General features: G+C 40.7%; 1 long non-coding RNA gene across 2 annotated transcripts in view; it reads right to left on the bottom strand.

The window, feature by feature from the left end:
• Positions 1-2703: 2703 nt before the first annotated feature.
• Positions 2704-24145, bottom strand: part of LOC139182182 (uncharacterized) — an 81373-nt gene continuing 59931 nt past the window's right edge. For both annotated transcript variants that reach the window (XR_011565771.1, XR_011565770.1), the window contains exons 3-4: positions 10997-11072; positions 2704-10208 (exon numbers count right to left, since the gene is read on the bottom strand). This is a non-coding gene — a long non-coding RNA (uncharacterized lncRNA). The remainder of the gene's footprint in view (positions 10209-10996; positions 11073-24145) is intronic.

Raw genomic sequence — 24145 nt, 5'->3', positions numbered from 1 at the left:
TGGAAACAGTGTCAAACTTTATTTTTTGACAGAAAACAGCAAAATTTTGTAAAGCAATTATCCTTCCAATCCCTCCCAGCATCAGAGTCTTTTCCAATGAGTCAACTCTTCGCATGAGGTGGCCAAAGTATTGAGGTTTCAGCTTTAGCATCAGTCCTTCCAAAGAACACCCAGGACTGATCTCCTTTAGAATGGACTGGTTGGATCTCCTTGCAGTCCAACGGACTCTCAAGAGTCTTCTCCAACACCACAGTTCAAAACCATCAATTCGTTGTCGCTCAGCCTTCTTCACAGTCCAACTCTCACATCCATACATGACCACTGGAAAAACCATAGCCTTGACTAGACGGACCTTTGTTGGCAAAGTAATGTCTCTGCTTTTCAATATGCTATCTAGCTTGGTCATACCTTTCCTTCTAAGGAGTAAGCATCTTTTAATTCATGGCTGCAATCACCATCCGCAGTGATTTTGGAGCCCAAAAAACTGTATCCAATGTTTCCCCATCTATTTCCCATGAAATGATGGGACCAGATGCTATGATTTTAATTTTCTGAATGTTGAGCTTTAAGCCAAATTTTCACTCTCCTCTTTCACTTTCATCTAGATGCTTTTTAGTTCCTCTTTACTTTCTGCCATAAGGGTGGTGTCATCTGCATATCTGAGGTTATTGATATTTCTCCCAGCAATCTTGATTCCAGCTTGTGCTTCTTCCAGCCCAGCGTTTCTCATGACACACTCTGCATATAAGTTAAATAAGCAGGGTGATTATTTCTAGTAATTTTCTGGTGGAATCTTTAGGGTTTTCTATGTAGAGGATCATGTCATACTAGAAATAATCAATGACTATAGTAAAGTTGCAGGATATAAAATCAACACACAGAAATCCCTTGCATTCCTATACACTAATAATGAGAAAACAGAAAGAGAAATTAAGGAAACAATTCCATTCACCATTGCAATGGAAAGAATAAAATACTTAGGAATATATCTACCTAAAGAAACTAAAGACCTATATATAGAAAACTATAAAACACTGGTGAAAGAAATCAAAGAGGACACTAATAGATGGAGAAATATACCATGTTCATGGATTGGAAGAATCAATATAGTGAAAATGAGTATACTACCCAAAGCAATTTATAGATTCAACGCAATCCCTATCAAGCTACTAACAGTATTCTTCACAGAGCTAGAACAAATAATTTCACAATTTGTATGGAAATACAAAAAACCTCGAATAGCCAAAGCGATCTTGAGAAAGAAGAATGGAACTGGAGGAATCAACCTACCTGACTTCAGGCTCTCCTACAAAGTCACAGTTATCAAGACAGTATGGTACTGGCACAAAGACAGAAATATTGATCAATGGAATAAAATAGAAAGCCCAGAGATAAATCCACACACATATGGACACCTTATCTTTGACAAAGGAGGCAAGAATATACAATGGATTAAAGACAATCTCTTTAACAAGTGGTGCTGGGAAATCTGGTCAACCACTTGTAAAAGAATGAAACTAGAACACTTTCTAACACCATACACAAAAATAAACTCAAAATGGATTAAAGATCTAAACGTAAGACCAGAAACTATAAAACTCCTAGAGGAGAACATAGGCAAAACACTCTCCGACATACATCACAGCAGGATTCTCTATGACCCACCTCCCAGAATATTGGAAATAAAAGCAAAAATAAACAAATAGGACCTAATTAACCTTAAAAGCTTCTGCACATCAAAGGAAACTATTAGCAAGGTGAAAAGACAGCCTTCAGAATGGGAGAAAATAATAGCAAATGAAGCAACCGACAAACAACTAATCTCAAAAATATACAAGCAACTCCTACAGCTCAATTCCAGAAAAATAAACGACCCAATCAAAAAATGGGCCAAAGAACTAAATAGACATTTCTCCAAAGAAGACATACAGATGGCTAACAAACACATGAAAAGGTGCTCAACATCACTCATTATCAGAGAAATGCAAATCAAAACCACTATGAGATACCATTTCACACCAGTCAGAATGGCTGCGATCCAAAAGTCTACAAATAATAAATGCTGGAGAGGGTGTGGAGAAAAGGGAACCCTCTTACACTGTTGGTGGGAATGCAAACTAGTACAGCCACTATGGAGAACAGTGTGGAGATTCCTTAAAAAACTGGAAATAGAACTGCCTTATGACCCAGCAATCCCACTGCTGGGCATACACACTGAGGAAACCAGAAGGGAAAGAGACACGTGTACCCCAATGTTCATCCCAGCACTGTTTATAATAGCGAGGATATGGAAGCAACCTCGATGTCCATCAGCAGATGAATGGATAAGAAAGCAGTGGTACATATACACAATGGAGTATTACTCAGCCATTAAAAAGAATACATTTGAATCAGTTCTAATGAGGTGGATGAAACTGGAGCCTATTATACAGAGTGAAGTAAGCCAGAAGGAAAAACATAAATACAGTATACTAATGCATATATATGGAATTTAGAAAGATGGTAACAATAACCCGGTGTACGAGACAGCAAAAGAGACACTGATGTATAGAACAGTTTTATGGACTCTGTGGGAGAGGGAGAGGGTGGGAAGATTTGGGAGAATGGCATTGAAACATGTAAAATATCATGTAAGAAACGAGTTGCCAGTCCAGGTTCGATGCACGATACTGGATGCTTGGGGCTAGTGCACTGGGACAACCCGGAGGGATGGTATGGGGAGGGAGGAGGGAGGAGGGAGGAGGGTTCAGGATGGGGAACACATGTATACCTGTGGCGGATTCATTTTGATATTTGGCAAAACTAATACAATTATGTAAAGTTTAAAAATAAAATAAAATTAGAAAAAAAAAATAAGCAGGGTGACAATATGCAGCCTTGATGTACTCCTTTTCCTATTTGGAACCAGTCTGTTGTTCCATGTCCAGTTCTAACCGTTGCTTCCTGACCTGCATATAGGTTTCTCAAGAGGCAGGTCAGGTGGTCTGGTATTCCCATCTCTTTCAGAATTGTCCACAGTTTATTATGATCCACACAGTCAAAGGCTTTGGCATAGTCAATAAAGCAGAAATAGATGTTTTCATGGAACTCTCTTCCTTTTTCCATGATCCAATGGATGTTGGCAATTTGATCTCTGGTTCCTCTGCCTTTTCTAAAACCAGCTTGAACATCTGGAAGTTTACGGTTCACATATTGCTGAAGCCTGGCTTGGAAAATTTTGAGCATTTCTTTAATAGTGTGTGAGGTGAGTGCAATTGTGTGGTACTTTGAGCATTCTTTGGCATTGCCTTTCTTTGGGATTGGAGTGAAAACTGACCTTTTCCAGTCCTGTGGCCACTGTTGAGTTTTCCAAATTTGCTGACATATTGAGTGCAGCACTTTCACAGCATCATCTTTTAGGATTTGAAATAGCTCAACTCGAATTCCATCACCTCCACTAGCTTTGTTCATAGTGATGCTTCCTAAGGCCCACTTGACTTCACATTCCAGCATGTCTGGCTCTAGGTGAGTGATCACACCATCATGATTATCTTGCTCGTGAAGATCTTTTTTGTATAGTTCTGTGTATTCCTGCCACCTCTTCTTATTCTGCTTCTGTTAGGTCCATACCATTTCTGTCCTTTATTGAGCCCACCTTTGCCTGAAGTGTTCCCTTGGTATCTCTAATTTTCTTGAAGAGATCTCTAGTCTTTCCCATTCTGTTGTTTTCCTCTATTTCTTTGCATTGATCACTGAGGAAGGCTTTCTTATCTCTTCTTGCTATTCTTTGGAACTCTGCATCCAGATGCTTATATCTTTCCTTTTCTCCTTTGCTTTTCACTTCTCTTCTTTTCAAAGCTATTTGTAAGGCCTCCTCAGACAGCCAATTTGCTTTTTTGCATTTCTTTTCCATGGGCATGGTCCTGATCCCTGTCTCCTGTACAATGTCACGAAGCTACATCCATAGTTCATCAGGCACTCTATCTATCAGATCTAGTCCCTTAAATCTATTTCTCACTTCCACTGTATAATCATAAGGAATTTGATTTAGGTCATACCTGAATGATCTATTGGTTTTCCCTACTTTCTTCAATATAAGTCTGAATTTGGCAATGAGGAGTTCATGATCTGAGCCACAGTCAGCTCCCGGTCTTGTTTTTGCTGACTGTATACAGCTTCTCCATCTTCTCCATATTCTGCAAAGAATATAATCAATCTGATTTTGGTGGTGACCATCTGGTGATGTCCATGTGTAGAGTCTTCTCTTGTGTTGTTGGAAGAGGGTGTTTGCTATGACCAGTGCATTCTCTTAGCAAAACTCTATTAGCCTTTTGCCTGCATCATTCCATATTCCAAGGCCAAATTTGCCTGTTACTCCAGGTGTTCCTTGACTTCCTACTTTTGCACTCCAGTCCCCTATAATGAAAAGGACATCTTTTTTGGGTGTTAGTTCTAAAAGGTCTTGGAGGTCTTCATATAACTGTTCAACTTCAGCTTCTTCAGCGTTACTGTTTGGGGCATAGGCTTGGATTACTGTGATATTGAATGGTTTGCCTTGGAAATGAACAGAGATCATTCTGTCGTTTTTGAGATTGCGTCCAAGTACTGCATTTCAGACTCTTGTTGACCATGATGGCTACTCCATTTCTTCTAAGGCATTCCTGTGCACAGTAGTAGATATAATGGTCATCTGAGTTAAATTCACCCATTCCAGTCCATTTTAGCTCGCTGATTCCTAGAATGTCTACATTCACTCTTGCCATCTCCTGTTTGACCACTTCCAATCTGTCTTGATTCATGGACCTAACATTCCATGTTCCTATGCAATATTGCTCTTTATAGCATCAGACCTTGCTTCTATCACCAGTCACATCCACAACTGGGTGTTGTTTTTGCTTTGGCTCCATCCCTTCATTCTTTCTGGAGTTATTTCTCCACTGATCTCCAGTAGTATATTGGGCACCTACTGACCTGGGGAGTTCCTCTTTCAGTATCCTATCATTTTGCCTTTTCATACTGTACATGGGGTTCTCAAGGCAAGAAAACCTTGGCAAACCTGAGTGGCTTGCCGTTCCCTTCTCCAGTGGACCACATTCTGTCAGACCTCTCCACCATGACCCGCCCATCTTGGGTGGCCCTACATGGCATGGCTTAGTTTCATTGAGTTAGACAAGGCTGTGGTCCATGTGATTAGACTGATTAGTTTTCTGTGATTGTGGTTTGTGTGTCTGCCTTCTGATGCCTCTCACAACACCTACCGTCTGACCTGGGTTTCTCTTACCTTGGATGAGGGGTATCTCTTCACGGCTGCTCCAGCAAAGTCCAACCGATGCTCCTCACCTTGGACAAGGGGTATCTCCTCATAGCCACCCCTCCTGACCTTGAACGTGGAGTAGTTCCTCTCGGCCCTCCTTTGCCCACGCAGCCACCACTCCTTAGACGTGGGGTTGCTAATCTGAATTATATTTTTCCTATTAAATGTGGAAATATTTCAGCTAAATACTTTCACAGAAGCTATCTTCTGCCTCCACTAAAAGTAACAATGTTCAACAAATTTTTTTATAATTACAATGTCATTAAGTTGACTAGTTAGTTCTGTTATTATTTTGAATGGGTCATTAAATTTGCATTCGTAATCCTCTCAATTTCATTTTATTATGGATATAAGATTTATTTATACAAGTAAAATCAAAAGTTTGATTAAACAATTTGTACCAGCAGGTAAGATTTTCCAAAAGACAATTATGCACATTTATATTCTCATTCTCATTACATTCTCATCATTTAATTGTTAAATTGTTTCTTTTGTAGGGATAAATTTCAGTGTCTACCTGATTGCATGTTTTGTCTTTAATAGTTAATGTGAAAGTCGCTCAGTTTTGTCCGACTCTTTGCAACACCATGGACTATACAATCCATGGAATTCTCCAGGCCAGAATACTGGAGTGGGTAGCCTTTCCCTTCTCCAGGAGATCTTCCCAACCCAGGGATCGACCCCAGATCTCCCTCATTGCAGGTGGATTCTTTACCAGTTGAGCCACCAGGGAAGCTCAAGCATATTGGAGTGGGTAGCCTATCCCTTCTCCAGAGGATCTTCCCAACCCAGGAATCGAACCGGGGTCTCCTGCATTGCAGGCATATTCTTTACCAACTAAGCTATTGGTTAAAGCCCTATTAATATTTAAAATTTCCTCCGAATCTTCAAAAGTTTGTTCAACTCTTAACACTGTGATTAAATATTTCCAATTTTTTTAATAAAATGAAATAGAGAACCTGACTACAAAAAAGGGTCAATAGAATTATAGGGAAATTACAAAATCATTTATTATAGGTTCAAACATACCTAAAATTACATTTGTGATAGGCCATAAGAAGAGAAAATAAATATTAATATATTGTCACAATGATACCAGTCCCAAAATTTTGTGTATGTAGAAGATATTTGTAAATTTTGATAATTACAGCTATACTTCAAAAAATAGCATAATCAAAAAGCAGAATGCAGTAGCTTGTTTGGATTATAAACTATGCATGTACCATAACAAATTTCCTGCACATGTCTGCCCCATGAATTTCTTAATTTATGAGAAAACCATTTTTTAACCATGCACTATATAGTAATGTAATATTTGTAGTCATATTATCACTATGAAAACAAATACATCCTCAGTGTTCATCTTTAGAGATGAATTAGCAAAGGGGTTCAAAATAATGTAAGGTGTTTCTCTTTCAATATAATGAACTTCCTCACCCATCTGATGGGATTGCCCATGTGTGCTAAGTTGCCTTTCCACTGTTTTCAAATTTTTCTCTTCTTTGAATTTTGTCAATTTAATTATAATGTGTCTTGGTTTAACCCTTTTATAGGGTTCAACTTATTTAGGGTCTTTTGAGCCTCATGAATCCAAATATCCATTGCTTTCCTAAGTTTGGGAAGTTTTCAGTCATTATTTAGATAGACTCTCAGTCCCTTTCTCTCTCTCTTCTCCTTCTAGAGTTACTGTGATGCATAAGTTTATTTTACTTGTCAGTGTTCCAAAAATACCACAGGTTTTCTTCATAAATTTTTTATCCTTTTTTTCTTTTTGCTCCCCTGATGGGATAATTTTCAATGGCAATTGGAACCTAATTTTTCCTTCTGCTTTTTCGAACTTGCTGTTGAAGTTCTCTTTTGAATTATTCAGTTCCATCATTGCACTCTTCAGCTCTAGCATTTTCATTTGCTTTGTTTGATGGTTTCTATTTCTTTGTTAAACTCATTTGTTCATGCGTGCTTTTCCTAATGTTGTCTGTCTGTTTTTTGTACTTCATTGAACTTCTTTAAGAGGGTTATTCTGAATTCTTTGTCAGACAATTCAATGATCTCCATTTCTTTAGCATCAGTTATGGGAGCTTAGTTCCTATTACTGGTGTCATGTTTACTTGATTATTTGTGATTCTTGTAAACTTGTAGGTTTCTGTGCCTTTGAGTAAACAATCTCTTCTTTCAGACTTAACAGTTTTAGTGTTAGCAGGTTAAGACCCTTGGCAATCACTTCTGCTTAGGGTAGTGGATGGGTCAGGTAGTAGTATCTGCGGACAGATGGAGCACATTACAGGGATCCCTAGTTGGGTGAGGTCACTGCCTTTTCCTCTTAGGCTGAGGGAAGAGTTGCCAGTGACTGGGCTCCACAGTCGGGTAGGTTTTCTAGCTGAGCTTCTTGTTCAACCCGTGTCTCTGGGTGAGCTCCCCAGCTGGACAGAGTTGCTGGCTGTTTTCCATATTTGGATGGAGCCACTATCTGGCTCTGGAATCATCCCTGGTCAGATGGGGCCTCAGGCTGTCCTCCCCAACCTAGATGGTACCCTGTGTGGTCTTTATATTAAGGCAGGGCCACAAGCTTGGCTTTATGGTTGGGTAGATCAGGGAGGGTGCTCATAGTTGGGAGAGGTTGTAGGGTGGATTTTCTGGTCTGGAGGGGATGCTAGTACCCCATAGTTTTGTGGGGATGATGAGTATGCTCTAGGATTGAGAAGAATCTCTATCCTGGCTTCTTGGTCAGGTAAGGACACAAGCTATGCTCTGCGATTGGGTAGGGTCGGGGTCCCTGCATCAGGGAGGCTACTGGAAGTACAGCAATCCCTTAGGATCACATGCCCTGCTCCACTGATCGGTAGGGTTGTGGGCTGAGCTCTGTAGCTGGGTGGCTCCACAGGCTGAGTTTTCAGCCTCTTTGGGGTCTTTTCAGGCCCCCTGGTTATTTAGGGCCAGTTGTTATTCATTTGCTAAGTCATGTCTGACTCTTTACAACCCCAAGGACTGCAGCACACCAGGCTTCCGTGTCCTCCACTATGTCCCAGAGTTTGCTCAATTTCATTTCCATTGAGTCGGTGGACTATCTAATCATCTCATCCTCTGCCACCCCCATCTCCTTTTGCCTTCGATCTTTCCCAGTGGTCAGGGTCTTTTTCAATGAGTCAGCTCTTCCCATCAGGTGGCCAAAGTACTGGAGCTTCAGCTTCAGCATCAGTACTTCCAATGAGTATTCAGGGTTGATTTCCTTTAAGATTGACTGGTCTGATCTCCTTACAGTCCAAGGGACTCCCAAGAATCTTCTCCAGCACCAAAGTTTAAAAGCATCAATTCTTCACTGCTCAGCCTTCTTTATGGTCTGACTCTCTCATCCCTACATGACTACTGGAAAAACCATAGCTTTGGTTTCAGGGACAGAAACTATGCCTAACAGATGGACAGGGCTGCTGGCTTGGCTCCCTGCGTGCAAAAGCCAGAAGATGTCTTCCAATGCTGCAGAGTGTTGTGGCCATGATTTCTAAAGCAGTGGATCCAGATGCTATAATCAGAAGTTGGGCTGTGAATCTGCTCTCCTACCAGGGAATAGTATGTGCTCCATGGCCAGCATGGCCTGGTGGTGGCGATCCAAATCAGGCCAAACGGCAAGCTGAGCTCCCTGACCTGATTGGGTCATTGGCTTGGTTCTGCAATTTTGCAGAACTGCTGGCTGGGATCTCTGCTTAAGCCCTACTGCAAGCAGGAATGCCATTGGCCAGGTGGTGAACTGAATCCAGTAATTGAGCTCCACAGATTCTCCCAGTGATCCCTGTGAGGTAGGACCTAACTGAGCCTACCAGGAAGCAGCCAAAAATGCTAGGGAAGCTGGATTTCCACCTCAGGTTCTGTTTTTCTCACTGGTCCTGGGAGCCTTCTCAGTAGGGCACTGTGCCCCCTACCAAGGGAGAGGTGATGTGGTCAAAGTGAAACTGCTCCTCTTACTCTTATAATTCATTCATTCTCAGTCTTTGTTGTCTAGCAAGTGTTTCAGCCTCAGCTGGGTTCTTTGATTTCACAACGCTCTCCTGTCTAGGCACATGGCTAGTTGCTCTTATTTGTGTGTGCTCAGTCACTGAGCTGTGTTCAACTCTTTACAACCCCATGGACTGTAGCCCACAAGGTTCCTATGTCCATGGGATTTTCCAGGCAAGAATACTAGAGTGGGTTGCCATTTTCTTCTCCAGGTTATCTTCCCAACCCATGGACTGAAGCTGCATCTCCTGTGTCTCCTACACCGGCAGGCAGAGTCTTTACCATTGCCATCTTGGAAGCCCCTGGTTGGTCTTGTTAGGGGACTGCATTTTGATGATATCACCCACCTCCTTTAAGTTATTGTTCTTAAAATGAAATTTTAAAATACACAAAGCATTAGTTCCTTGATAGTTTTATTCTTTGTTTCATTAAAAATATTTCAGACATAGAAACCTTAATTTTTCATTTTCCTTGATTAAATTCTTAAGACTGGTTCTAAAAGCATCTTCAAATTGGACATTAGAGTATATGCTGTTCCATATCAGCTGGTTTTCTTTTTTTTAGGAAGAAAATATCTTTTCTCCTTGTTCTGATTTTTGCTTTGCCATCAATGTCAATATTGCTTTTGCTAATTCAGATTTTAAATCAACTTCTGATTTCATTTAAAGCATTCCATACAACAGTCACAACTTTTTTTCTCTTTGCATGTCCTCTGTTAAAGTGTCTAAAACAACTGTAGAGTTCAGTTCAGTTCAGTCACTCAGCCCTATCTGACTCTTTGCATAGAGAGACTCTTTCCATAGACTGCAGCACACCAGGCTTCCCTGTCCATCACCAACTCCTGGAGCCTACTCAAACTCATGTCCATCGAGTTAGTGATGCCATTCAACCATCTCATCGTCTGTCGTGGTAGTGGTAAGGAATCCACCTGCCAATGAAGGAGACACAAGAGAGTCAGGTTCGATCCCTAGGTTCAGAAGATCCGCTGGAGGAGGGAAGAGCAACCCACTCCAGCATTCTTGCCTGGAGAATCCCATAGACAGAGGAACCTGGCAGGCTACAGTCCATAGCGTTGCACAGAGTCAGACGTGACTGAAACAACTTAGTATGCGCAATATTATTAAGATAGTCTAGCAAAGCAACAGCACTACACAGAATCACATGCCAAAGTTACAATGAAATGATTTGTTTTCAGAACTTGTTTCTTGGAATGCCACTTATATATCTTAGAAAACCACCTATAAATTTTGTGCAATGTATTTTATAAGTACAAATATAATTTTTTCTTTGCAAGAATGGCTCACCATTAGCAGCAGACATGTCCAAGAACATACACTTTAAAAATGGCAACAACTGCAAGCATGACTGCTGAAATAAAAACTGTGTTTTTCTATTGTGTTCCTGTCCTTTTTCTTGCAAATTGGATGCCTGTCTTTCACTAATTCTCAGCTTCTAAGATTATCCAGACCCATGTCAGTTAACACATTATACAAAGACACAGAAATAAACATTAGTAAAGCTGCCATCCTTCCTGAAACAAAGGATGAGATTATACATTCGATTACTGATTTATTTTACTTCCAGGGTAGTTAAAATCCCGGAAAAATTTGTGTAGGGAGGCTACACATTAGTCTATCCTTCTATCTATTAGAAGGTTTGAAAGATTGGATAAGGCCACTATTTGAAAGCATGGTGGCTCAGGGGTAAAGAACTCACCTGCGGGGGCTGGAGATGCAGGTTTGATCCCTGGGTCAGGAAGCTGCTCTGGAGAAGGAAATGGCAACATTCTTGCCTGTGAAATCCCAGGGACAGAAGGAGCCTGATGAGCTACAGTCCACGGGGTTGCAAAAGAGTTGAACACAACTTACTGACTAAACAACAACATATTAAATCAGGGTAGAAAACCAGATAACCTTAAAAGCCACTTACAACCTTAAAATAATAAGGCTATACTCAATGCCAGGGATTAATTCATTAAGCCATTGCCACTAGCTGTTAAATTTTCTAATATTCTGAGCCTGCTCTGAGCCTCTGTACTGCTTGGAGCTGAGTTACTACAGGAGAAATAAAAGTCAGATTGAGCTGTCATCCCCCCAAAATTAACATATGCACCTAATTGGCTTAGGTTTTATTATTATTATTCATATAATTAAAATTTGTGTCTATAGAAACTGTGACCATTATTTTTAAATTACTATTTCAGAAAAGCAAGTTATCAAGATTAAGGTTGTGACACAAGTAAGGGAAATTCATAAAGTGTGCAGAAATTACAGCTAAATCCAAAATGGGCATATCAGTACATAAGCAGGAACACATTTTCAAGTTCTTGATATGCTTGGCCTCTATCCCATACCACTAATTGTTTCTCAGCTCAAACAGGCAAAATCGCTAGCGATTTGCTCAGCAATAGGTGAAAAGACATGTTTCTTTTTTTCTTTCCCTATGGAAAATTGTCTGCATTGTACTGCAATGCTGAGCAAGTTATTCTTAGCAGCATGTCCCCTCAGACATTTTATGGCAGCGTGGGGAATATTAAATGTATGATTAATAAATAATTACAACTACGTGTCGTATCTTCAACCCACATTCAAAAGGAATTGTGACTGTGTGAGGCATTTAAGAGAAGTTCTGAGAACAATATATTTATACATTTTAATTTAGATTTATTCCAATGTTAAAGTATAAATATTTAGATATACCATGCCTACTTTACATATAGAATTATTTTAACCATTATCAGCATACAACTACCTCCAGGGAGAAATGCAGTAAAGAATTTAGCAGCAGGAAAACACAATAAACAACAATTTAGGACAGAAGGTAAAGAACATTGTAAACATGGAAAATCTGAAATTAGAGAAAGAATTTTTAATTAGGTAGAATGTAATCACTCAGCTGGAATTTGTCTGCATTACCAGTACAGGAGCATTTTGTTACTGTGGCGGAAAGGGCTTTCAGATATTTCATGAACAAACCAAGCAGAAAACCCCATCTCAGTCTTATTCACTACCTCTCTACCTAAGAGAACAATATAGTGTGAGCTTAGCTTATCTATCCTTGTGCAGGGATATAATATTGGAATGATTATATCACTGGCAGCAGGGTATAGTCTTCGTGAGCTTAGGCCCTGAATTTTCTGGAAAAGTCCCAAATTCCTACTTGATCAATTCTAGGTGCTATCCTTAGGTTCCAAAATTATGATCACTGTGACTTTGAAACCCAAATCTGTGGCTGATGAGAAAACACTTCTAGCTCCAGCTCAACCACTCAGCTTGTGCCCTAAAATGTTTCTAAGCAGTTTGGGTGGCAGTCCCAATCTCCCTCTTTATGCAAAGGCATGACTGGGAAGATGCCAAACAGCCTATCATTCCATGGCTTAACCAGCATTAAGCAGGACAGCCTAGCTGTTAAAAACACAGATGGTACCAGTGTGATTGGATTTGAATCCCAGCTCTGCTAATTCCCAACCCTGTTTGAACCTGGGCAAACTAATTAACCACTCTGTGCCTCAGCTTCTTCATCTGTAAAATAGCCTGACGACAATAGTAATTTCTCATGGAGTTGTTATAGGAGGCTTTGATGAGTTGACATAAAGCACCAATAAGGAGGAGGGGTATGGGGGGGGGAAGGAATGGGAGTTTAGGATTAGCAAACTATTATATATAGAATGGATAAACAGCATTCTACTGTACAGCACAGGAACTATATACATTCAATAATATCCTGTGACAAAACATAACAGAAAATAAAATGAAAAAGAATATATAGGTATAATGGAGTCACTTTGCCATACAGAAGAAATTAACACAACATTGTAAATCAACTATACTTCAATAAAAATTTTTTGAAAAGAACCTAAGCACAGAACAGTAAATGTGATAAGCATAATGGTTAAATAAACACATGTGAGAAAGGACTGCATATGTTCAAATTCTCTATTAATGCAGTTATTCAGCTGTCCTTCCCTCTTTATACTCCAGCTCAGAGCACCTTAGGAGAAGGGTTTTGCTCTATATAATTATGAGAAAGCAGATTACAGAGGTTAAGAAACTTGTCCACATCTTACCTGACACCCAATATTTATAATCTTAGTATGTCTGATTTCAAATCTGTGCTCTCTATACTCTGCTTACCCAGAGTCCCCAGAGATTTTGCAAGATGGTTATTACTTATTATAATATGTTTTGGTCCCAAATTTGTTGTCTACAAAAATATATAACACGTATGATTTTTGGACATGCAGTGATTGAAAGGCAGTTTCTGGTTTACATTCTCACAATGAAAAAATAGCAGTTCCAGAATCAGATTCTACAGCAAGGCCTGCTATGTTCATAATATCAGCTCTGTCACTACCTAGATGACTTCAGGCTTAACATCTCTGTGCCTCAGACTTCTTCTCTGTTAAGTGAGCAGAGTGTCAAGTGTTAGCTGCTCAGTCGTGTCCGACTCTATGCAACTCCATGGACCCATGAACCTACGAACCCTACCAGGCTCTTCTGTCCATGGAATACTCCAGACAGGAATACTGGAGTGGGTAGCCATTCCCTTCTCCAGGGGATCTTCCCAACTCAGGAATTGAAACTGGGTCTCCTGCATTGCAGGCAGATTCCTTACAATCTGAGTCACCAGGGATGCCCCATAACGGTACTTAATTCAAAGTATTATTTAAATATTTAATTAATTGATTTTTTTAAAAGCCTTAGAGCAATGCCTGGCACATAGGAAGCAACATAGAAATGCTTCTCATTAATATACTTACCATTACTACTATTACTTGGGAGGCTGGGATGAGTGGCAGAAGAGATATTTAATAATACTATACCAATATAATCAGGACTATATATACATATATAGCCTACAGAGATGGGTAAATGTGTTTCCAGTTTTTTTTCAAACAGAAAATCACTCTTCTTGCCAAAGGGATTTATTACTCCTTCCTCACGAACCATTGCTTTAGTGTGCAGAAGGACACTGATCCCCAAACAAGAGACACTTAAAAGGCTCAGCTTAGAGATACAGAGGGATCCCAGGTGGCACAGTAGGAAAGAATCTGCCTGCCAATGCAGGAGATGCTGGTTCAGTCCCTGGGTCGGAAAGATCCCCTGTAGTAGGAAATGGCAACTTGCTCCAGTATTCCTGCCTGGAAATCCCATGGACAGAGGAGTCTGGTGGGCTACAGTCCATAGGGTCACAAAGAGTCAGACACGACTGACCATACATGCATGAACCCAGAGATACAGAAAGCTGGGGATTATACAGACCCAACTAACAATAAACAAAAATGTTGAAAGGAGGCAAAGCCTTCCATGGAAATGAGCTGTTAAAAAGTCAGTATCTAATAACAAGTCTTTGAGTAAGTATTATACATAACAAACTCAAATTTAGTGGAATAGATCTGACTAACTTGGATGAATTGAGGACAGCACCATGGGGAGAAGGAGGTGAAGACAGACTGGGACTGAGGCATCCCTTTGGCTACCTCTCTTCAAAGCTTATGATAACCAATGAATGAAGAAGAAAATGACATTGATATCAGAAATCTTACTAAGCCTTGAAAGTTTGTTGTTATATATGCAAACAGTATATGGTTCTTTGTATAGTATGGAGCCTTAATTTTTTCCCATATTTGTAGACCTCTAAATATAAAAGTCCTTCAGGGATTGTAAAAGAGAGTTGCTTAAACTGGCTGGACCCCCCACTCAGCTGTTAAATTTAAGATTCTGGTGTTCAGAGTGTACAAAATTGGTAGTACTTACAATATTTTCTCTTAATAAGGTTTATTTCGAAGTGGCCCCTCTTAGATTTGTCTTGGTAGGGTTTCAGTTTCCCATTTGCTTTCTCCTTTGTTTTCAGTAGAGGGAAAAACTCAAACAGATTTGCTGAGAGCCCCAGTGAATGGGTCACTAAGAGGATTGTAGATTTTAATAGACTCTTCTCTTGCCTTCCCACGCAGCTAGCTATTTCCTAAAACCCTAAGTTCGAAGGATTTGAAATAGAACTTTAAATATTATAGAGCTAAACCATCAAAGAGTTTTAAACCTGCCACTGGATGAAGGACAGAAAGAAAGGACCATCTGATCTAAAGCCATGAATTCTTAGCGCTGACGATGGCTCCCCTGGAGCAGAACAGAGAAAAACAGAAAAGGAAAATGCTTAATTGAACCAAAATAAGCTACTATGACATACATGGAAATCAAAGCTTCAAAATGACAAATTAAAATAAAGGGTAAAGAAAGCAAAGGTGATGTTAACTTTCTTTCCTGAAGCTGCTAACTTATCTAGGGCAATGGATTTCAGATGCTGGAAAAAGTGCTGGTCCATAATGATGTTTTTAATGTTCTCCTACAAAGTGGACAACATTAAAAGATTTAAAAATTAAAAGATTTTTTTTTATTAAGGGTAGTTGTTTTTTTTAAAAGGGATTAATACTTATTCTAGGAGTATGTTCTACCTATGTGCTCAGTCACTCAGTCATGTCCAACTCTGTGACCCCATGGACTATAGCCCGCCAAGCTCCTCTGTCCATGCGACTTTCCTGGCAAGAATACTGAAGCAGATTGCCGTTTTCTTCTCCAGGGGATCGTCTTAACCCGAGGATGAAACCCACGTCTCCTGTGTCTCCTCCACCGGCAGGTGGATTCTTTACCATTGAGCCACCTGGGAAGCCCATTCTACATACAGTTTTGTATTAAAATACCATGTAATTGGAAGAGGTTGTGACAAAATATGGTAGTTCATTTGTTCATTTCAATGCCTTAATGATTAAAATTAACAATCAACAACACTATATTACCCACCTACCCCTCAAAATTCTGATCCATAAAAAAAAAGTCTGAGACCCAACAATCTGAGTCAGTTCTCTTCCAGAGGGTACATTAGCATTACCTTGGAAGTAGTTTACAAGCACAAGCCCCCTCCCCACCCCTTGTGCTATGAGCTCTCAGAAGGAAAGTGGAAGGAGAGGGACAGGAGATGTGTATTCTTATATAAGATTCTGATACAGACCCTAATTGACATCCACATTCTCACGGGAGAATCCTCAACTCTCATCCCTGGAAGACCCATATCTTTTTATTTTGTGTTTTTCTTGAATTTATTCACCTCTATGGACAGGGGACAAATAGTTTACAATGGATTTTCCTAAATAAGAGAAATCATATTTTAGGAAACAAGTTTTTATGCTCCACATAAAAAAGCTCTTTGAAGGAGAAGCTTCAAGGAAACCGCAATTCTTTTCATAAAGAAATCATAATATTAAGACTCTAGGGATATAGCAAATATATTCTTGACTGTGGTGGCAAGCTAAATAAAGTCCTTGAGCTAATTTTAATGGAAAAATTTCTACACACACACCGAATAAGTAGACATACTCTATAAATATATATTTCTTGAGTTCTAAAAAAAAAAAAAAAAACACACATGGAGGAATGCTAAAATATATATTCAAACTATGCAAGATGGGTGAAAGTGTAAAAGTAAATCCAGTTTTCTTTAACACTGTGAAGCAAAATAAAATGTTTAAAACACTGAATTCCTCTCTGTCCTTGAGGAGATTGCTCTAGTACAATCTTTTTGCTCTAGTCTAGCTCATTTCCTCACTGACTGTATATTCAAAACAAATTTACTTATTTAGCCATTGATTTCCATGAAAGACTTTGCCTCCTTATGGTGCTATTAGAACTAATGCTATGCCCTGACCTTCCTCTCACTCCACCCTACTGCCAGAACAAAATATGTCTCAACTTTTCCTCTGCAAATTCTACTCATGCTCTAAAGCCTATCTTGTATATACAAGCACAGAACACTGAGCATATGCTCGGCACTTGCTAGGCTCCAAAAGGCCATAAGGGGCAATTTGAGGTTTTAAGGAGATTTGGTTTTTAGGTGTGGAATATGACTTGGACGAAGCCTTGAATATAAAACAGGGAGATTCTTTAGGAGGCTGCTGTAATTATCTAGGACAACTATTATCAAAGCATGGCCTCCAAATTATCAAAATCAGAATCACCTGAAACTGCAATTTGTTAGAACTGCAAATGGTCACGCCCCATCCTAGACCTACCAAAGCACAAACTACAGGTTCCATCCCAGCAACCTGCACTGTAGCAGGGCTTCCAGGTGATGCTCATGCACACTGAAGGATGTGAGCCACTGACTGAGTACTGGGAAACAAGATTAGTGGAAATGGCTTCAGAGAGCAGAAAACACACTTTCCAGCTACTACTGAACTGGAAGACATGATGACTGGTTAGATGACAAGGAAGAAATCAAAAAAAAAAATTGAAGGTTTATGATTTGTGTGACTGATGCCTAGTGGAGCCTTTGAGAGATATAGAAATATAAGAAAATATAAGATTAATGGTACAGCATAGAAAATAAATGCTTATTCTCTATTCTCTCTGTGTGCACGCATGCTCAGTTGTGTCCGACTCTTTGCAACCCCACAGACTGTAGCCCGCCAGGCTCTTCTGTCCGTGGAATTTCCCAGATAAGAACACTGGAGTGGGTAGCCATTTCCTTCTCCAGGTGATCTTCCTGATCCAGGGATCAAACCCACGTCTCCTGCATCTCTTGCAGTGGCAGGAGGATTCTTTACCACTGAGCCACCTCAGTTCAGTTCAGTTCAGTTCAGACGCTCAGTCGTGTCTGACTCTTTGCGACCCCATGAATCACAGCACACCAAGCCTCCCTGTCCATCACCAGCTCCTGGAGTTCACTCAAACACACGTCCATCGAGTCGGTGATGCCATCCAGCCATCTCATCCCCTACTCCTCCTGCCCTGAATCCCTCCCAGCATCAGAGTCTTTTCAAATGGGTCAACTCTTCGCATGAGGTGGCCAAAGTATTGGAGTTTCAGGCTCAGCATCATTCCTTCCAAAGAACACCCAGGGCTGATCTCCTTTAGGATGGACTGGTTGGATCTCCGAGCAGTCCAAGGGACTCTCAAAAGTCTTCTCCAACACCACAGTTCAAAAGCATCAATTCTTCAGTGCTTAGCTTTCTTCACAGTCCAACTCTCACATCCATACATGACCACTGGAAAAACCATAGTCTTGACTAGATGGACCTTTGTTGGCAAAGTAATATCTCTGCTTTTCAATATGCTATCTAGGTTGGTCATAACTTTCCTTCCAAGGAGTAAGAGTCTTTTAATTTCATGGCTGCAATCACCATCTGCAGTGATTTTGGAGCCCAAAAAAAATAAAGTCTGACACTGTTTCCACTGTTTCCCCATCTATCTTCCATCTCTCAGGGGCAGCGGCTGAGACAAGCTACTGCACGCCCGAGGTTAGGGTGGCGGCCAAGAGAAGCAACCCCACATCCAAGGAGCAGCGGCTGCATGGGCAAAGGAGGGCCGAGAGGAGCTACTCCATGTTCAAGGTCAGGAAGGGCGTCCCTGAGGAGATACCCCAAGGTAAGGAGCAGCAGCTGCACTTTGCTGGAGCAGCTGTGAAGAGATACCCCACGCCCAAGGTCAGAGAAATCCAAGTAAGACGGTAGGTGTTGCAAGAGGGCATCAGAGGGCAGACACATTGAAACCATAATCACAGAAAACTAGCCAATCTGATCACACAGACCACAGCCTTGTCTAACTCAATGAAACTAAGCCATGCCATGTGGCCACCTAAGACAGGAGGGTCAAGGTGGAGAGGTCTGACAGAATGTGGTCCACTGGAGAAGGGAATGGCAAACCACTTCAGTTTTCTTGCCTTGAGAACCCCATGAACAGTATGAAAAGGCAAAATGACAGGATACTGAAAGGGGAACTCCCCAGGTCAGTAAGTGCCCAATATGCTACTGGAGATCAGTGGAGAAATAACTCCAGAAAGAATGAAGGGATGGAGCCAAAGCAAAAACAACACCCAGATGTGGATGTGACTGGTGATAGAAGCAAGCTCTGATGCTGTAAAGAGCAATATTGCATAGAAACCTGGAATGTCAGGTCCATGAATCAAGGCAAACTGGAAGTGGTCAAACAGGAGATGGCAAGAGTGAATGTCGACATTCTAGGAATCAGCAAACTAAAATGGACTGGAATGTGTGAATTTAACTCAGATGAACATTATATCTACTACTGTGGGCAGGAATCCCTTAGAAGAAATGGAGTAGCCATCATGGTCAACAAAAGAGTAAGAAATGTAGTACTTGGATGCAATTTCCAAAATGACAGAATGATCTCTGTTCATTTCCAAGGCAAATCATTCAATATCATGGTAATCCAAGCCTATGCCCCAACCAGTAACACTGAAGAAGCTGAAGTTGAATGGTTCTATGAAGACCTACAGACCTTTTAGAATTAACACCTAAAAAAGATGTCCTTTTCATTATAGGGGACTGGAATGCAAAAGTAGGAAGTCAAGAAACACCTGGAGTAACAGGCACATTTGGCCTTGGAATAAGGAATGAAGCAGGGCAAAGACTAATAGAGTTTTGACAAGAGAATGCACTGGTCATAGCAAACACCCTCTTCCAACAACACAAGAGAAGACTGAGCCACCTAGGATGCATCATATCTGAAATTTTAGACATTCAAATGGAGATGTCCAGAATCATAATACAACAGAGAGATCTGAATATAGGAAGAAGGATTAAGATAAAAGTGATCTTAGGAGCGATTAAAGTTGAAGAGCTAATTTAAAAAAACAAAAAAACAGGGAACAGAGGACATCACCCAAAGAGAGAGTATGACAAGTGAAGGAAACTGGAAAGATGGGAAAAACTGGAAACTGGAAAAAAGGAAGATGGAATCTGGAAAACACTAACATTTAAAGAATAGACGGGTGCAAAACTTGGGAGAGAAAAAACAGAATCATGATATTTTAGAAATTCAACAAGGCAACAGTTTTAAGAAGGAGGAGTTGATCAACAGTTTTAAATGTCACAGGGAGATTAAGGTAAGAGAAGAACTATATCCATTACATTTGGAAATGAACACAGTTGTGACTTTGCTAAGAAAAATTTCAATGGTGATGAAACGAGATTAGGGTAGGAGAAAAAAAATGAATGAATTAGGACTCTGGTTTCAGCCACAACTTGTAAAAAGTTTAGAATTCATTGCTCTTATCCTTATAACAACAAAAAATAAGTTGGACAAACTGAAAATAAGTGACTTTTCTTGGACCCAAAAGAAAACTGACACACTTCCAAAATCTGGAGAAAGGATCATCCAAGAAAAATGAGCCTGCTGTGTTTACCTGAAGTAGAAGCCATTGGAGCCATCAACTGATTGGAATACTTAAAAGGTTATTTTGGCAAATCACTGGAGGATGAGCATGGACTAGCATGAGTGTGAGAAACTCCTGGGACCTTCCAGAATATCATGGGTTCTCCTTCCAGGTGATCATCTAGCAAAAATCCCTCCCTGAATCAGTCACGGAGAGTGTTTTGATCACTTCCTCTTCACCCCACTGGTGAGGCAGGGGTTCGCTCTAGGATTACAAGAATGGCCAAACTCACAACCGACACGGGATAAATGAGCTTGACAGCAATTTATGAGTCACATCTAGTCACAGCCTGAGAGAGGAGGACACCATATGCATTAAAGGAACACATGGGGGCTTCACTTGGGAACAGAGTGAAAAGTGAAGGACTGTGGAAGGCAAGTTTTATAGTAGCAAGAGGAGAAGGTGCACCTCAGTTTCTACATAAAGGTGTGGTTGGCTTGTTTAAATAATTCTGTAATCTGGCATGGAACTGAAACTCACTACTCACGGATTAAAACCACCTGTATTTAGTCCATTTGATAGGGAGGATGGTTAAGCAGAGGGTCATATCAAAGGAAGCAGAGTGAGGCGAAAGTAACCACAAAGGTTTCTATTTTCTGTAACTGATGTATTGACACTTGGGCGTTGCTGACCTTGGAGGAACTGCCAGTCTCAGGACTAGCCACTTTTTAGTCTAGGCTAGGACTTGCCTGTGAGTACACTTTTCATTTGCAAACCAAGTCTAAAGAGGCCTTACAAATAGCTGAGGAAAGAAGAGAAGCTAAAAGCAAAGGAGACAAGGAAACATATACCCATTTGAATGCAGAGTTCCAAAGAATAGCAAGGAGAGATAAGAGAGCCTTCCTCGGTGATCAATGCAAAGAAATAGAGAAAAACAACAGAATGGGAAAGACTAGGAATCTATTCAAGAAAGTTAGAGATACCAAGGGAACATTTCATGCAAAGATGGGCTCGATAAAGGACAGAAATGGTATGGACCTAACAGAAGCAGACTATATTAAGAAGAGGTGGCAAGAATACACAGAAGAACTGTACAAAAAAGAGCTTCATGACCCAGATAACCATTATGGTGTGATCACTTACCTAGAGCTAGACTTCCTGGAATGCAAAGTCAAGTGGGCTCTAAGAAGCATCACTACAAACAAAGCTAGCAGAGGTGATGGAATTCCAGTTGAACCAATTGCAAATACTAAAAGATGATGCTGTGAAAGTGCTGCACTCAATATGCCAGCAAATTTGGAAAACTCAACAGTGGCCACAGGACTGGAAAAGGTCAGTTTTCATGCCAATCCCAAAGATAGGCAATGCCAAAGAATGCTCAAACTACCGCACAATTGCACTCATCTCACATGCTAGTAAAGTAATGCTCAAAATTCTACAAGCCAGGCTTCAACAATATGTGAACTGCGAACTTCGAGATGTTCAAGCTGGTTTTAGAAAAGGCAGAGGAACCAGAGATCAAATTGCCAACATCCATTGGATCATCAAAAAAGCAAGAGAGTTCAGAAAAACATCTATTTCTGCTTTATTGACTATGTCAAAGCCTTTGACTCTTTGGATCACAATAAACTGTGGAAAATTCTTCAGGAGATGGGAATACCAGACCACCTGACCTTCTTCCTGAGAAATATGTATGCAGGTCAAGAAGCAACAGTTAGAACTGGACATGGAACAACAGACTGGTTCCAAACAGAAAAAGGAGCACGTCAAGACTGTATATTGTCACCCTGCTTATTTAACTTGCATGCAGAGTTGCTGCTGCTGCTGCTAAGTCGCTTCAGTCGTGTCTGACTCTGTGTGACCCCATAGACGGCAGCCCACCAGGCTCCCCTGTCCCTGGGATTCTCCAGGCAAGAACACTGGAGTGGGTTGCCATTTCCTTCTCCAATGCATGAAAGTGAAGTCTCTCAGTCGTGTCCGACTCTTAACAACCCCATGGACTGCAGCTTACCAGGCTCCTCCATCCATGGGAGTTTCCAGGCAAGAGTACTGGAGTGGATTGCCATTGCCTTCTCCGTACATGCAGAGTATATAATGCGAAATGCTGGGCTGGATTAAGCAAAAGCTGGAATCAAGATTGCTGGGAGAAGTATCAATAACCTCAGATTTGTACATGACCTCACCCTTCTGGCAGAAATTAAGAAGAACTAAAAAGCCACGGAGAAGGCAATGGCACCCCACTCCAGTGTCCACCCCCTGAATTTATTACACTTCAAGCCATTAATCTCCCACTGTACTCACTCCAGGACCAGGTATCAGACAACCAGGAATAGTCCCCATACGCCCAAGTCTGCAGAAATTATGCAAAGTAGCCAATTATGTTTACCCTGCCTTACCTGTTCCTTCCTGTGGAAACTACAATAAAGATTCCTGACAACATCCTCCCCTGGCTTCCTGTCTGCTGATCGACCTTGGTAATTCCCCTTGTGGCCCTGTGTAATGTGCTATGCTTCCTACTTCTGGGGATCTGTGAGTATAGACGTTCTTCCTTCACGACAGTCATATCATGTCATGTGTTTACCATACCTGAATAAAACAAATCACAGCTACCTCGAAAACAAAGGAATTTGGGTTAAGACATTCAAGGTCCTCCTGGTTTTACCAGATGCCAAGACAGCACACAGTTTTAACTTTGGGCCTTACATCTCAAACAGGGGGAAGAATAATCATTAAGAACTGTGTCCAGACCCTTATCAGGACATATACCTGTGCTCCAGAGGAAAATATTTGGCCAAAGCCTATCCCAGTTGGGAGAAGGGCATTTTCCCACTCCAGCACTATCTAGCCTTTTTATTTCATAAAAAGGTGGGAAAAATTCAACAAGAGTCAAGATTCAAGAGGATAGGGAGCGGCTGGTGGGAATGCAAACTAGTATAGCCACTATGGAGAACAGTGTGGAGATTCCTTAAAAAACTGGAAATAGAACTGCCTTATGATCCAGCAATCCCACTGCTGGGCATACACACTGAGGAAACCAGAATTGAAAGAGACACATGTACCCCAGTGTTCATCGAAGCACTGTTTATAATAGCCAGGACATGGAAGCAACCTAGATGTCCATCAGCAGATGAATGGATAAGAAAGCAGTGGTACATATACACAATGGAGTATTACTCAGCCATTAAAAGAATACATTTGAATCAGTTCTAATGAGGTGGATGAAACTGGAGCCTATTATACAGAGTGAAGTAAGCCAGAAAGAAAAACACCAATACAGTATACTAAGGCATATATATGGAATTTAGAAAGATAGTAACAATAACCCTGTATACGAGACAGCAAAAGAGACACTGATGTATAGAACAGTCTTTTGGACTCTGTGGGAGAGGGAGAGGTGGGATGATTTGGGAGAATGGTATTGAAACATGTATAATATCATATATGAAACGAGTCACCAGTCCAGGTTCAATGCAGGATACTGGATGCTTGGGGCTGGTGCACTGGGACAACCCGGAGGGATGGTATGGGGAGGGAGGAGGGAGGAGGGTCCAGGATGGGGAACATGTATACTTGTGGTGGATTCATGTTGATATATGGCAAAACCAATACAATATTGTAAAGTTAAAAAGTAAAATAAAAATTAAAAAAAAGAAAGAGGATAGGGAGAACTAAATCCAGGGAAAGTGGTAGGCAAAAGAA

This window comes from Bos indicus, chromosome 3, assembly GCF_029378745.1.
Source record: "Bos indicus isolate NIAB-ARS_2022 breed Sahiwal x Tharparkar chromosome 3, NIAB-ARS_B.indTharparkar_mat_pri_1.0, whole genome shotgun sequence".
Taxonomy (NCBI): Eukaryota; Metazoa; Chordata; class Mammalia; order Artiodactyla; family Bovidae; genus Bos; species Bos indicus.
Note: the sequence above shows the minus strand (reverse complement) of the source record. Positions and strands in the feature narration are given on the sequence as shown.